Source organism: Hypanus sabinus, chromosome 6, assembly GCF_030144855.1.
Source record: "Hypanus sabinus isolate sHypSab1 chromosome 6, sHypSab1.hap1, whole genome shotgun sequence".
NCBI classification, from domain to species: domain Eukaryota; kingdom Metazoa; phylum Chordata; class Chondrichthyes; order Myliobatiformes; family Dasyatidae; genus Hypanus; species Hypanus sabinus.
Window position 1 is genome coordinate 117,673,241 of NC_082711.1, and position 11,980 is coordinate 117,685,220.

The 11,980-nt window shown below is 40.6% G+C and overlaps 2 non-coding genes across 2 annotated transcripts; one reads left to right on the plus strand and one right to left on the minus strand.

Annotated features, from left to right (window-relative positions):
• The first annotated feature begins 1,405 nt into the window (after positions 1–1,405).
• On the plus strand, positions 1,406–1,487 carry trnal-uag (transfer RNA leucine (anticodon UAG)). The gene has a single exon. It is a non-coding gene; the product is annotated as a tRNA-Leu (tRNA).
• Positions 1,488–2,139: 652 nt separating this feature from the next.
• On the minus strand, positions 2,140–2,213 carry trnat-agu (transfer RNA threonine (anticodon AGU)). Its single transcript has one exon. It is a non-coding gene; the product is annotated as a tRNA-Thr (tRNA).
• Between the last annotated feature and the right edge of the window lie 9,767 nt (positions 2,214–11,980).

Below are 11,980 nucleotides of genomic sequence, written 5' to 3' on the forward strand. Positions count from 1 at the left end.
AGTGTAAAAAGCGCTCTCTTGTACTTAACGTGGGATATTCCAGAAACTGGGCCAAAATATTCTCTTCTGGGCTGCATTCAGTGATGGTGCATTGCTTTGTTAAAATAGAGTTACCATTCTTTTGTACAAATTTACAAATTAGAGACTGCCTACCTAATTACATCGAAGCACAAAAACAAGCCACAATGTTTTGCCGAAACAGCTCAGAAGTAAAATAAATAAAAAGAGAAAGAAATATTCCCCCTGCCTTCGCAATGTATGTATTGTCCGTAAAGGCCACGCGACTTTTTCGGAATGAAGTGAAAAATTTGCTGCGTCATCTGAAATTCTTCCCGTCCATCTGCTTCTGAAATGCAATTAAAAAATTGCTATCATAGCAGGAGGGGAACCGGCGGGATAGTTGTGCGTCTTTGTCGGGGAAGGAACGAGAGAGAGCAGAGTAAAATGTCTGTCTTTATAAAATACAGGACATGGTTTCAAAGGCTGAGTCAAAGTTCGAACTATATAGCCCTGAGATTGACTTTCTTCTGGGAATATTCAGTAAATCAAAGAAAGAATAATAACTATAATACAATCAGTGAAGGACGGCGCCAAGCTGCGCGTGCAAGTGGGCCCAAGTCTAACGAACTGCGCACATGCAAAGCGAAAAAAATAAGAATAAACCAATGAGCAATAAATATCGAGATTATGAGATAAAGAGCCCTAGAAATTGTGTACGTATGTTTTGGAAAAACTTCAGTGATGGAGCAAGTGAAGTTGGGTGAATTTAAGTCCTGTGGTTCCTGAGAATGACGGCAGCGCCCCAACTTAATGTTCGTCGTCCGCCGTCGTCGGCACAACTGAAGGGGTCAACGACGAAGGATGTCAGTGTACTCGATTATTTATAAGTTTGTAAATGAATTATTAAGTAAAGGAAAACGATATCTTACAAGGTTGATGGAAATTAGAGTTTCGGCAGACGATCAGGGAAGTGCACACTGGGACTGCTCCATATGAATGAAATCCCTGTACGTCTTGGTGTAGGCCTGCCATGGTCACTGTATGTAACAACATAGGTAGAAAACCGTGATAATACTGCTCGCCTTCGGTGAACATTAAATTCGAATTTCTGATGCACATGCTGACAATATTCGTTATAATTAGCGCCCTTGCACTATATCTGTGATATAGTTGTATGACTCCCGGGAGTTTGTAAAGGAAACACTGTCCCACTCTTCTCTCCGGTCTACTCCAACGAAATATTAGAAGAGTTGGAAAATGGAAAATGCTTCAAGTATCAACAGGTATGTGGGAGAATGTTCAAAGCATACTTTCTGAGCATACAGTATAAAGACTTCTCAAGTAACATCATCAACCAATTGAGGTGATGGATTAAACGTCGTAATCCACGTAAGCCAGAATATGTGATAGTGTGGCCGAGCGGTCAATGGCGCTGGACTTAGATTCCAGTCTCTAAAGAGGCGTGGGTTCCAATCCCACCACTGCCATCTCACGTACACATATTTCTGTTGCTGTATTAAAGTGAATCCGGAATGTTTTGCAATATAAAATGCAGGAATCATAAATAATCGTGGCGACGAACCAGTATTGGTCTCTGGGTCATAGCTAAACAGCGGAGATGCTGAACACTGCAGCTGGGCGGGCGATGCAGTGGAAACTTGGAGTTCCTGGCCTCTACTTATCGAACATTGTGGGTGTAAAAGTATTTAACAACTGTATTTATTCTCGCTCCTTTCCGTAACGGCATCTCCCCGGTGTCTTGAAATATGCAGCGAACTGATCGGAATTCGGTTGGAAAGACTTTGAAACGGGACGATTCTCATTAAGACCAGGTAAAACCATAGATTAGGACACGGCCGCATTTTGCAAGCGATTGACACCATAAACCAAAGCTACACTGCAAAAAAATATATTAAAAGGTAAGCAAGCTTCTCAGAAATGTCACCAGTTTGATCCGTCGTCCTGTTTCTTTCCCGGCAGAAAAAATCAGTGCTGCAAAGTTTTCGAGAACTATGTTTAGTATGTAGACTATGTTATTGTTCCGTTCCTTTTTGTGACATTCTTTTTGTCATTACAGGAGCAGTGTAATATGCAATGTGCAGTTTATTATGAAACATTCTAATTCAGCCCATAAACTAACGGCTCCGCTGGGAGTTGAACCCAAGATCTCCTGTTTACTAGACAGACGCTTTGACCAGTTAAGCCACGGAGCCCTTGCGCTGTTCAATATCCGTCATAATGAGACTACCTACATGAGATAAATCAAATTACACCGTATTTGGATACTTTCCACGAAGTGGCTTTCATGTATCATCTGGGCTCCTTCTCTCTCCACAGCTCATTCCATTTCAAGAGATTGCTCCAAGTCCGACATTTTGCCGAAGCGTAGTGGAGGATCCACCAGACGTGAATCTTCAAAACAAGCGTGGAGGTGTGGAAGGATTCTTAATGTTGTGTTTTCCAACTTAAATGTGCAATGACGCTGGATTTGCCTCGCCTTCTTTCCGTCTAAAGATGCAAGTGTTACGTTTTCAGATTAACCACGTTTTGATCAACGTTTTAGGTGATTTTTATGCAATGCCGCGGGCGCTGTGGCTCTCTACCTCGAGAGGTAAAACCAATACCTTGGATTTAAAACTGAATCGTGAAGATGAAGCTGGAGAAGTTCCATTAGAGAATCAGACTTCAAGGCTCATGAACCTTAGAAGGGATAGACATAAGTAATAATGCAGCAAACAAGAATTCGGCGACTTGGAATAAAAAAGCCAACTATCTCTGCTATCTCTTCGTTATTTTTCAACAGAGGATGTAAAGCCGAATAATTGGGTGTAACGACTTCTGTTGAAACACCTATTTCTTACTTCACATTATGCCGCTGGCGTTGACAACAGCAATGAAGATCCTTCATCTCAGTCTGTCCTTGGCCGTCTCCTCTATTGTGACCCAGGTGTGGATCAGGTACCATATTTTGCCTCTGCTGTCCGGCGCCAAATTGACTTTGGCTCTCCAGGTCTTCTCCGCCCTACAGGGGTTCATTGAAACGGAATTATTGACTACGTTTTCCGTATACAGACGGAACCGTGGTAAGTAAGTCTTGACGATCTTCGGCTACTATGACAATTGTTTTGAAGTTCGTTAAGCACAATGAAGGAATAAGCATGTCTAAATTTGCAGATGACGGTAGGCTACATTTTAATTTTTGCAGGGAAGATGACGCTCGGATACTTCACGAGCAAATAGGAAAGTTATGTGAAAAGCTTTGCCCGGCTGATGTTTTATTACTCGCACCATGCTGGAAATCGCGTAGCATTGTTCAAAAGGCTGGACATTGAAGGGCATAACATCCAAGGTCAGATATATACGATTACATTTTCCCGTGATGTTAGTGAGTGTCAGAGAGAAGTAAAATCAGAATTTGTGAATCGTGGGTTCATGCATGTTAAAGATCGATATATATATATATACTGCTAACTGTGCAATGACTTAAAACGTCTGACGGATCTGACTCCGGACTCCAGCGGCAATGTATCCATTTCGACCCCGTGATTAATGATGATTATTTCTGGAGTTATACAATAACTCCAACAATTACCATCTGTAATGTTGTCCTACTTTCATGTACCTAAGAAGCTCTGGTAAGTATACTGATTCCACTTCTCACTCCCCTGCATCCTGGTTTCTGTCATGCACGACGGGAAGCGAACGCAAAAGGCAGAGTTTTACACAAATTTTGAGAGATATTACTTCATTGGATTACAAAAGGGAATGAGGTTTCCTGTAATCTAAACGGTTGGCAGGAAGGTGCAGCAAGGGATAATAAAGGCAAACTTCATATTCTTTGTTAGGCATATGATTGGAGTCTAGGAATAGGAAGTATTAAATCAAGTGTTGTGCTATGGTGCGCCCGTAATAGCCGTATCAGTCTCTACGATGCCTGTCCTCTCACTAATAAAGTTGTTTGTTTGTTTTTGCTCCGAGCAATGGAAACAGTTCACAAGAAATTCACTAGCTATTTCCCGTTATGGCAAGGTTAACCTATCAGTAACTTCATGAAATTGGGCGATTTATTTGCGGGGGTGGGTTTAGCCGAATAACAGGTAAATTTGAGACATCAAATAGGACATTCCAGGTTAAATGCTTCCGGTTTTATTGCTTCACACGCCGGAACCTAGTGAATAAATAGAAATTTCAATATTTAGATCTAATAGAAACAGGAGGATGTTCTTGCACTTCCCTTTAATCTCTGTATTTCTGTGTTCTGAGCGTTCGGGAGATTGGATCATTAGAAAAATATAACTGCGAATTCTGCCCTTTTTTGAAGTTCACTGCGGGTTTTCTGTCAGCAAAATCCATAGAATAACGGCTCTTATTTAATGACTGTGTATTGTGATATTCGGAGAAAGTTTCGCTAAGTAAGTATGGCCTCTCCACCTGTACCACGTGCTATTTGTTTGCCAAGGCTAGGCGGACCTGTTGCACATAATGATACTGGCTCTACTGAGGTAAATGCATTGTTTTGAGTTCCATGCAGCGTTGGAAATGTCACCCCCGTGTGCAGAAGAACCTTTGACCTGGTTCATGCAGCTACCGACTCCTCCATATTGATCACCGTCACGTTACTCTTCGACCATTTGGTCGCCATATGTTTCCAGAGGCCACTTACCAACGACGCCAGTATTTTACTTCTCGATACTCCAATCAACCTTATATCTGAGCAAGAAATTTTTATACGGCCTGGACCCTGTGTGAAACTTTAATTTATTTCGTTTTTATTATATGCATACTGTTGATATTTAGAATCAAAGCTGAAAAATCAGCTAATAAGTGGGAATAATGAAATATATCATAATAAACAAAATCTGTCACATTTGGTTATTTTTTTCCCGTCTGTCTTTATTCCTGGGATCAGGCAACAAAGGTGAAGTGCGCGGGAGCATTTCAGTTACTGCGCGGCCACTCAATCTCGCAGCTCAGAGGGAACAGCACTGAGTAGAAAGAATTGCACGTTGAAAACTGCGGTGATAGGCTTTGTCAGCAACCTGCAGTCTGATCAGTGTAAAAAGCGCTCTCTTGTACTTCACGTGGGATATTCCAGAAACTGGACCAAAATATTCTCTTCTGGGCTGCATTCAGTGATGGTGCATTGCTTGGTTTAAATAGAGTTACCATTTTTGTACAATTTTACAATTTAGAGACTGCCTACCTCATTAAATAGAAGCCCAAAAACAGGCCACGATGTTTTGCCCGAATAGCTCAGGATTAAAATAGATAAAAAGAGAAAAAATAATCCCTCCTGCCTTCGCAATGTACATATTGTCCGTAAAAGCCACGCGGCTCTTTCGGAATGAAGTGAAAAATGTGCTGCGTCATCTGAAATTCTTCCCGTCCAACTGCTTGTGAAATGCAGTTAAAGAATTGGTGCCATAGCAGGAGGTGAAACAGTGGGATAGTTTTGCGTCTTTGTCGGTGAAGGAACGAGAGAGAGCAGAGTAAAATGCCTGTCTTTATAAAATACAGGACATGGTTTCAAAAGTCGAGTCAAAGTTCGAAGTATATAGCCCTGAGATTGATTTTCTTCTGGGAATATTCAGTAAATAAATTAAAGAATAATAACTATAATACAATCAATGAAGGACCGCGCAAACTTGCGCGTTCAATGGGCACAAGTCTAAAGAACTGCGCACATGTGTTATGAGTGATGAACAGACCTGATGGACAATGGGGTACAGAGTTAACCATCCTCCCCTGAGAAAAACGAACTATTACTGTTGCTGTGCTGACCATGAGAAAGAGAGACGGAAAAACAAGCAAGAACATCAGCGACAGATAGGTGAGAGGGGGAAATTGCTGATTAACCGTATTGTGACTCCTTTTTGAATTACTTACTGTGTCACTGCAAGGACAATAGTTTGCTCATAAAGATTCCTCAGTGGACTGAAGGAGTGGCCTTATTTGATGGACACAGTCATTCAGAATCGATGGATAGCTGAGCCCCCGTTAGTAGAGATAAAAAGACAGGTCTGGAGAGACACCCTCCAGACACGCCAGTGGACAGTGATTCAGTGTTGGAACCCACAGAAAGGTGGGGGCTTCGGAGACCGAACCAGGAGATCGGTCAGTAAAGCTCACAGTGTTAAAGCAGGGCCGGTGTGGACTTGTGTGTGTGTGTGTCCACCCATGCGAGAGTGACGAGTCCACCACAGGAGAAAGGTCTTGCAGAAGGACGGAGAGGTCATAACTGAATAGTCACACCGATACGACGGATTAAAAAGCAAAGGAAGGTTTGCCTGACTGTAGTTGTTACATCTCTCTCTCTCTCTCTCTCTCTCTCTCTCTCCAGCGATTACAATACAACAACCATAACTACATCAGCACTCATGAACTGAACTGAACTTTATACTTTTCTATGACAAATTATTTACCCCTAGACATCGATAGAGCTTGTTTATTATTGATTATTATTATTCCTACACTTTTAGGTTTACTATAGCTACCTTGTTTTATATGTACATTTGCATTATTGATATGGTTTTGCTTTTTTTTATTAATAAACACCTTCAGTATAGTACCACCAGACTCCAACGAATTCTACTTTCTCTGCTGCTTAAACACCCAGTTGTGGGGGCCGTAACACATGCAAAACGAAACAAATAATAAAATAATAATAAACAAATGAGCAATAAATATCGAGAATATGAGATAAAGGGCCCTGGAAATTGTGTCCGTAGGTTTTGGGAAAACTTCAATGATGAGCAAGTGAAGTTGGGTGAATTTAACTCCTGTGGTTCCAGAGCATGACGGCAGCGCCCCAACTTAATGTTCGTCGTCCGCCGTCGTCGGCACAACTGAAGGGGTCGACGACGAAGGATGTCAGTGTACTCGATTATTTATAAGTTTGTAAATGAATTATTAAGTAAAGGAAAATGATATCTTACAAGGTTGATGGAAATTAGAGTTTCGGCAGACGATCAGGGAAGTGCACACTGGGACTGCTCCATATGAATGAAATCCCTGTACGTCTTGGTGTAGGCCTGCCATGGTCACTGTATGTAACAACATAGGTAGATAACTGTGATAATACTGCTCGCCTTCGGTGAACATTAAATTCGAATTTCTGATGTACATACTGACAATATTCGTTATAATTAGCGCCCTTGCACTATATCTGTGATATAGTTGTATGACTCCCGGGAGTTTGAAAAGGAAACACTGTCCCACTCTTCTCTCCGGTCTACTCCAACGAAATATTAGAAGAGTTGGAAAATGGAAAATGCTTCAAGTATCAACAGGTATGTGGGAGAATGTTCAAAGCATACTTTCTGAGCATACGGTATAAAGACTTCTCAAGTAACATCTTCAAACAATCCAGGTGATGGATTCCACGTCGTAATCCACGTAAGCCAGAATATGTGATAGTGTGGCCGAGCGGTCTATGGCGCTGGACTTTGGTTCCAGTCTCTAAGGAGACGTGGGTTCCAATCCCACCACTGCCATCTTATGTACACATATTTCTGTTGCTGTATTAAAGTGAATCCGGAATGTTTTGCAATATAAAATGCAGGAATCATAAATAATCGTGGCGACGAGCCAGTATTGGTCTCTGGGTCATAGCTAACACTGCTGAGATGCTGACCACTGCAGCTGGGAGGGCGATGCAGTGGAAACTTGGAGTTCCTGGCTTCTACTTATCGAACATTTTGGTGTAAGAGTATTTAACAACTGTATGTATTCTCGCTACTTTCCGGAACGGTATCTCCCCGGTTTCTAGAAATATGCAGCGATCTGATCGGAATTCGGTTGGAAAGACTTTGAAACAGGACGATTCTCATTAAGACCAGGTAAAACCATCGATTAGGACACGGCCGCATTTTGCAAGCGATTGACACCATAAACCAACGCTACAATGCAAAAAAATATATAAAAAGGGAAGCAAGCTTCTCAGAAATGTCACCAGTTTGATCCGTCGTCTTGTTTCTTTCCCGGCAGAAAACATCAGTGCTGCAAAGTTTTCGAGAACTATGTTTGGTATGTAGTCTATATTACTGTTCCGTTCCTTTTTGTGACATTCTTTTTGTCATTACAGGAGCAGTGTAATATGTAATGTGCAGTTTATTATGAAACATTCCAATTCACCCCATAAACTAAATGCTCCGCTGGGAGTTGAACCCAGGATCTCCTGTTTACTAGACGGACGCTTAGACCAGTTAAGCCACGGAGCCATTGCGCTGGTCAATATCCGTCATAATGAGACTGCCTACATGAGATAAATCAAATTACACCGTATATGGAGACTTCCCCGGATGTAGTTTGCATACATCATATGGGCTCCTTCTCTCTCCACAGCTCATTCCATTTCAAGAGATTGCTCCAAGTCCGACATTTTGCCGAAGCGTAGTGGAGGATCCACCAGCCGTGAATCTTCAAAACAAGCGTGGATGTGTGGAAGGATTCTTAATGTTGTGTTTTCCAACTTAAATGTTCCATGACGCTGGATTTAACTCGCCTTATTTCCGAAGTAAAGATGCTAGTGTTACGTTTTCATATCAACCACGTTTTGATCAACGTTTTTTTGCAATGCCGGGGGCGCTGTGGCTCTCTAACTCGAGAGGTAAAACCAATACCTTGGATTTAAAACTGAATCGTGAAGATGAAGCTGGAGAAGTTCCATTCGGGAATCAGACTACAAGGTTCATGAACCTTAGAGGGGATAGACATAAGAAATAGTGCAGCTTACTAGACTTCGGCGATTTGCAATAAAAAAGCCAACTATCTCTGCTATATCTATCTCTTCGTTATTTTTCAATAGAAGATGTAACGCCGAATAATCGGGTAGATGAACTTCTGTTGAAACACCTATTTCTTGCTTCATATTTTGCCGCTGGATTTGACAACAGCAATGATGACCCTTCACCTCTGTCTGTCCTTGGCCGTCTCATCTATTGTGACCCAGCTGTGGATCAGGTACCGTATTCTGCCTCTGCTGTCGGGCGCCAAGTTGTCTTTGGCTCTCCAGGTCATTTCCGCCCTGCAGGGATTCAAAGAATCGGAATTATTGCGTTCGTTTTCCGTATACAGACGGAACCGAGGTAAGTACGTCTTGACGATCTTCGGCTACTATGAGAGTTGTTTTGAAGTTCGTTAAGCGCAATGAAGGAATAAGCATGTCTAAATTTGCAGGTGACGGTCGCCTACATATTAATTTTTGTAGGGAAGATGACGCTCGGATACTTCCCGAGCAATTAGGAAAGTTAAGTGAAAAGCTTTGCCCGGCAGATGGGTTGTAACTCGCACCATGCTGGGAATCGCGTAGCATTGTTCAAAAGGCCGGATATTGAAGGGCATAACATCTAAGGTCAGAAATATACGATTACATTTTCCCGTGATATTAGTGAGTGTCAGAGGGATATAAAATCAGAATTTGTGAATGGTGTGTACATGCATGTTAAAAATCCAGGTATATACTGATAACTGTGCAATGACTTAAAACGTCTGACGGATCTGACTCCGGACTCCAGCGGCAATGTATCCATTTGGACCGCCCGATTAATGATAATTATTTCTGCAGTTATACAATAAATCCATCAATTACTATCTGTAATGTCCTACTTTTATGTACCTAAGAAGCTCTGGTAAGTACACTGATTCCACTTCTCACTCCCCTACATCCTGGTTTTGTGTCATGCACGACGGGAAACGAACGCAAATAGCGGAGTTTTACACGAATTTTGAGAGCTATTACTTCATTGGATTACAATAGGGCATGAGGTCTGCTGGAAACTAAACGGTTGGCAGGAAGATGCAGCAAGGGGTAACAAAGGGAAACTTCATATTCTTCGTTAGGCATGTGTTTGGAGTCTAGGAATATGAAATTGTGCTGTGCTGCGCTCATAATAGCCGTATCATTCTACACGATGCCTGTCCTCTCACTAATATATATATATATATTTGTTACGAGCAATGGAGATGGTTCACAAGCAACTCACTAGCTATTTTCTGTTATGACAAGGTTAACTTATCAGTAACTTCATGAAAGTGAGCGATTTATTTGTGGGGCTGGGTTTAGCCGAAAAAGAGGTAAATTTGAGACATCAGATAGGACATTACAGGTTAAATGCTGCCAGTTTTATTGCTTCAATCGCCGGAATTTAGTGAATAAATTCAAATTTCAATATTTAGAACTAATAGAAACAGGAGGATGTTCTTGCACTTCCATTTAATCTCTGCATTTCTGGGTTCTGAGCGTTCGGGAGGTTGGATCATTAGAAAAATGTAACTGCGTATTCAACCCTTTTTTGAAGTTCCCTAGGGGGTTTCTGTCAGGAAAATTCACACAATAACGGCTCTTATTTAATGACTGTACATTGTGATATTCGGGGAAATTTTCGAGAAGTAAGTATGGCCTCTCCACGTGCAACACTCGCTATTTGCTTGCCAAGGCTAGGCGGACCTGTTGAACATAATTATAGAGGTTATACTGAGGAAAATGCATTGTTTTGATTTCCATACAGCGTTCGCAATGTCACCCCCGTGGGCAACAGAACATTTGTCCTGGTTCATGCAGCTACCGACTGCTCCATATTGCTCACCGTCACATTACTCTTTGACCATTTGATCGCCATATGTTTCCAGAGGCCACTTACCAACGTCGCCTGTATTTTACTTCCAGATGCTAGAATCGACCTTTTATCTGAGCAAAAAGTGTTTATACGGCCTGAACAGTGTGTCGCACTTTTCATTTCAATTTTCCGATCCTTTTTTATTGGCTTTCAAATAAAGAATATACAAATCGGAAGAGGAGTTTAAAATGTAGATAATATAAAACAGATATAAACAGCAATAGTAAAAACTGGAAGTATATAATGTCAAAATCAAATAAATAAATTATTATGCTGTTATATATACAATGGTCAAAAATCTATAACTCCTCATAGCAATCATAACAAAAAATTGATAAAGAAAAAAACCCCTTTAACTAAACTGAAACAAAAAAGAGAAAGAAAAATAGGAAAGAAAAAGAAAGATTGTGCAGTCCAATTGAGGATGAAATTAGAAAAAAAGAGAAAAAACGCATCATTCCAGTCATTTCCGATCCTTCATGGATTAGGATTTTCCCCAAAGAGAATAAAGAAAAGTAAATAAATAAAAATACATTAAATCATGTGAAAATAATGAACAACGAGACGCCAGACTTATTCAACATTAAAGAATGTTTCAATTGTCCGGCTTCTAATTTTCTCCAGGCTTAGACATGACATAATGGAGGAGCACCAATCGAAAACAGTAGGCGGGTTAGATTCTTTCCAGTGTAGCAAAATAGCTCTCCTAGCCAATAAAGTTGAAAAAGCTATCACATGTTGGGCGGAAGCAGACACTTTGCTTGTTTCCTCTGGAATAATCCCAAAAATTTCTGTAAGTTGATTAGGTTGAATATCCATATCTGTAACTTTAGATAATTTTCCAAACACATCCCTCAAAAAAATTATTTAAACTTACACATAACCAAAACATATAAGTTAGAGTAGCCACTTTTGCGTTATATCTGTCAGAAATAAGGCTTATATTAGGAAAAATATACTCCAATTTATGTATGGACATATGGGCCCTGTGTACTATCTTAAATTGAATTAAGATATGGCGTGCGCAGATAGATGAATTATTGACTAAACAATATTTTTTACTCCATTGATTATCTCAGAGTGAATGTTGAAGTTCTACTTCCCAGATAAGTTGAACCCTGTCATTAGGCAACATGCGAGCATTCATTAACTGTTTATAAATGATAGCTATTAATCGTTTTTGAAAAGGTTTAAACTGAAAAATAACATAAGCTAAATTAAATGAACAGGCTAAGGGGTAATTCGGTAAAAAATCACGTAAAAAATTCCGAACCTGTAAATACCTGAAAAAATGTGTTTTAGGGGTATCATATTTATCCATTAACTGTGAAAAAGACATTAAACAGTCTTGTAAAACAAACTAA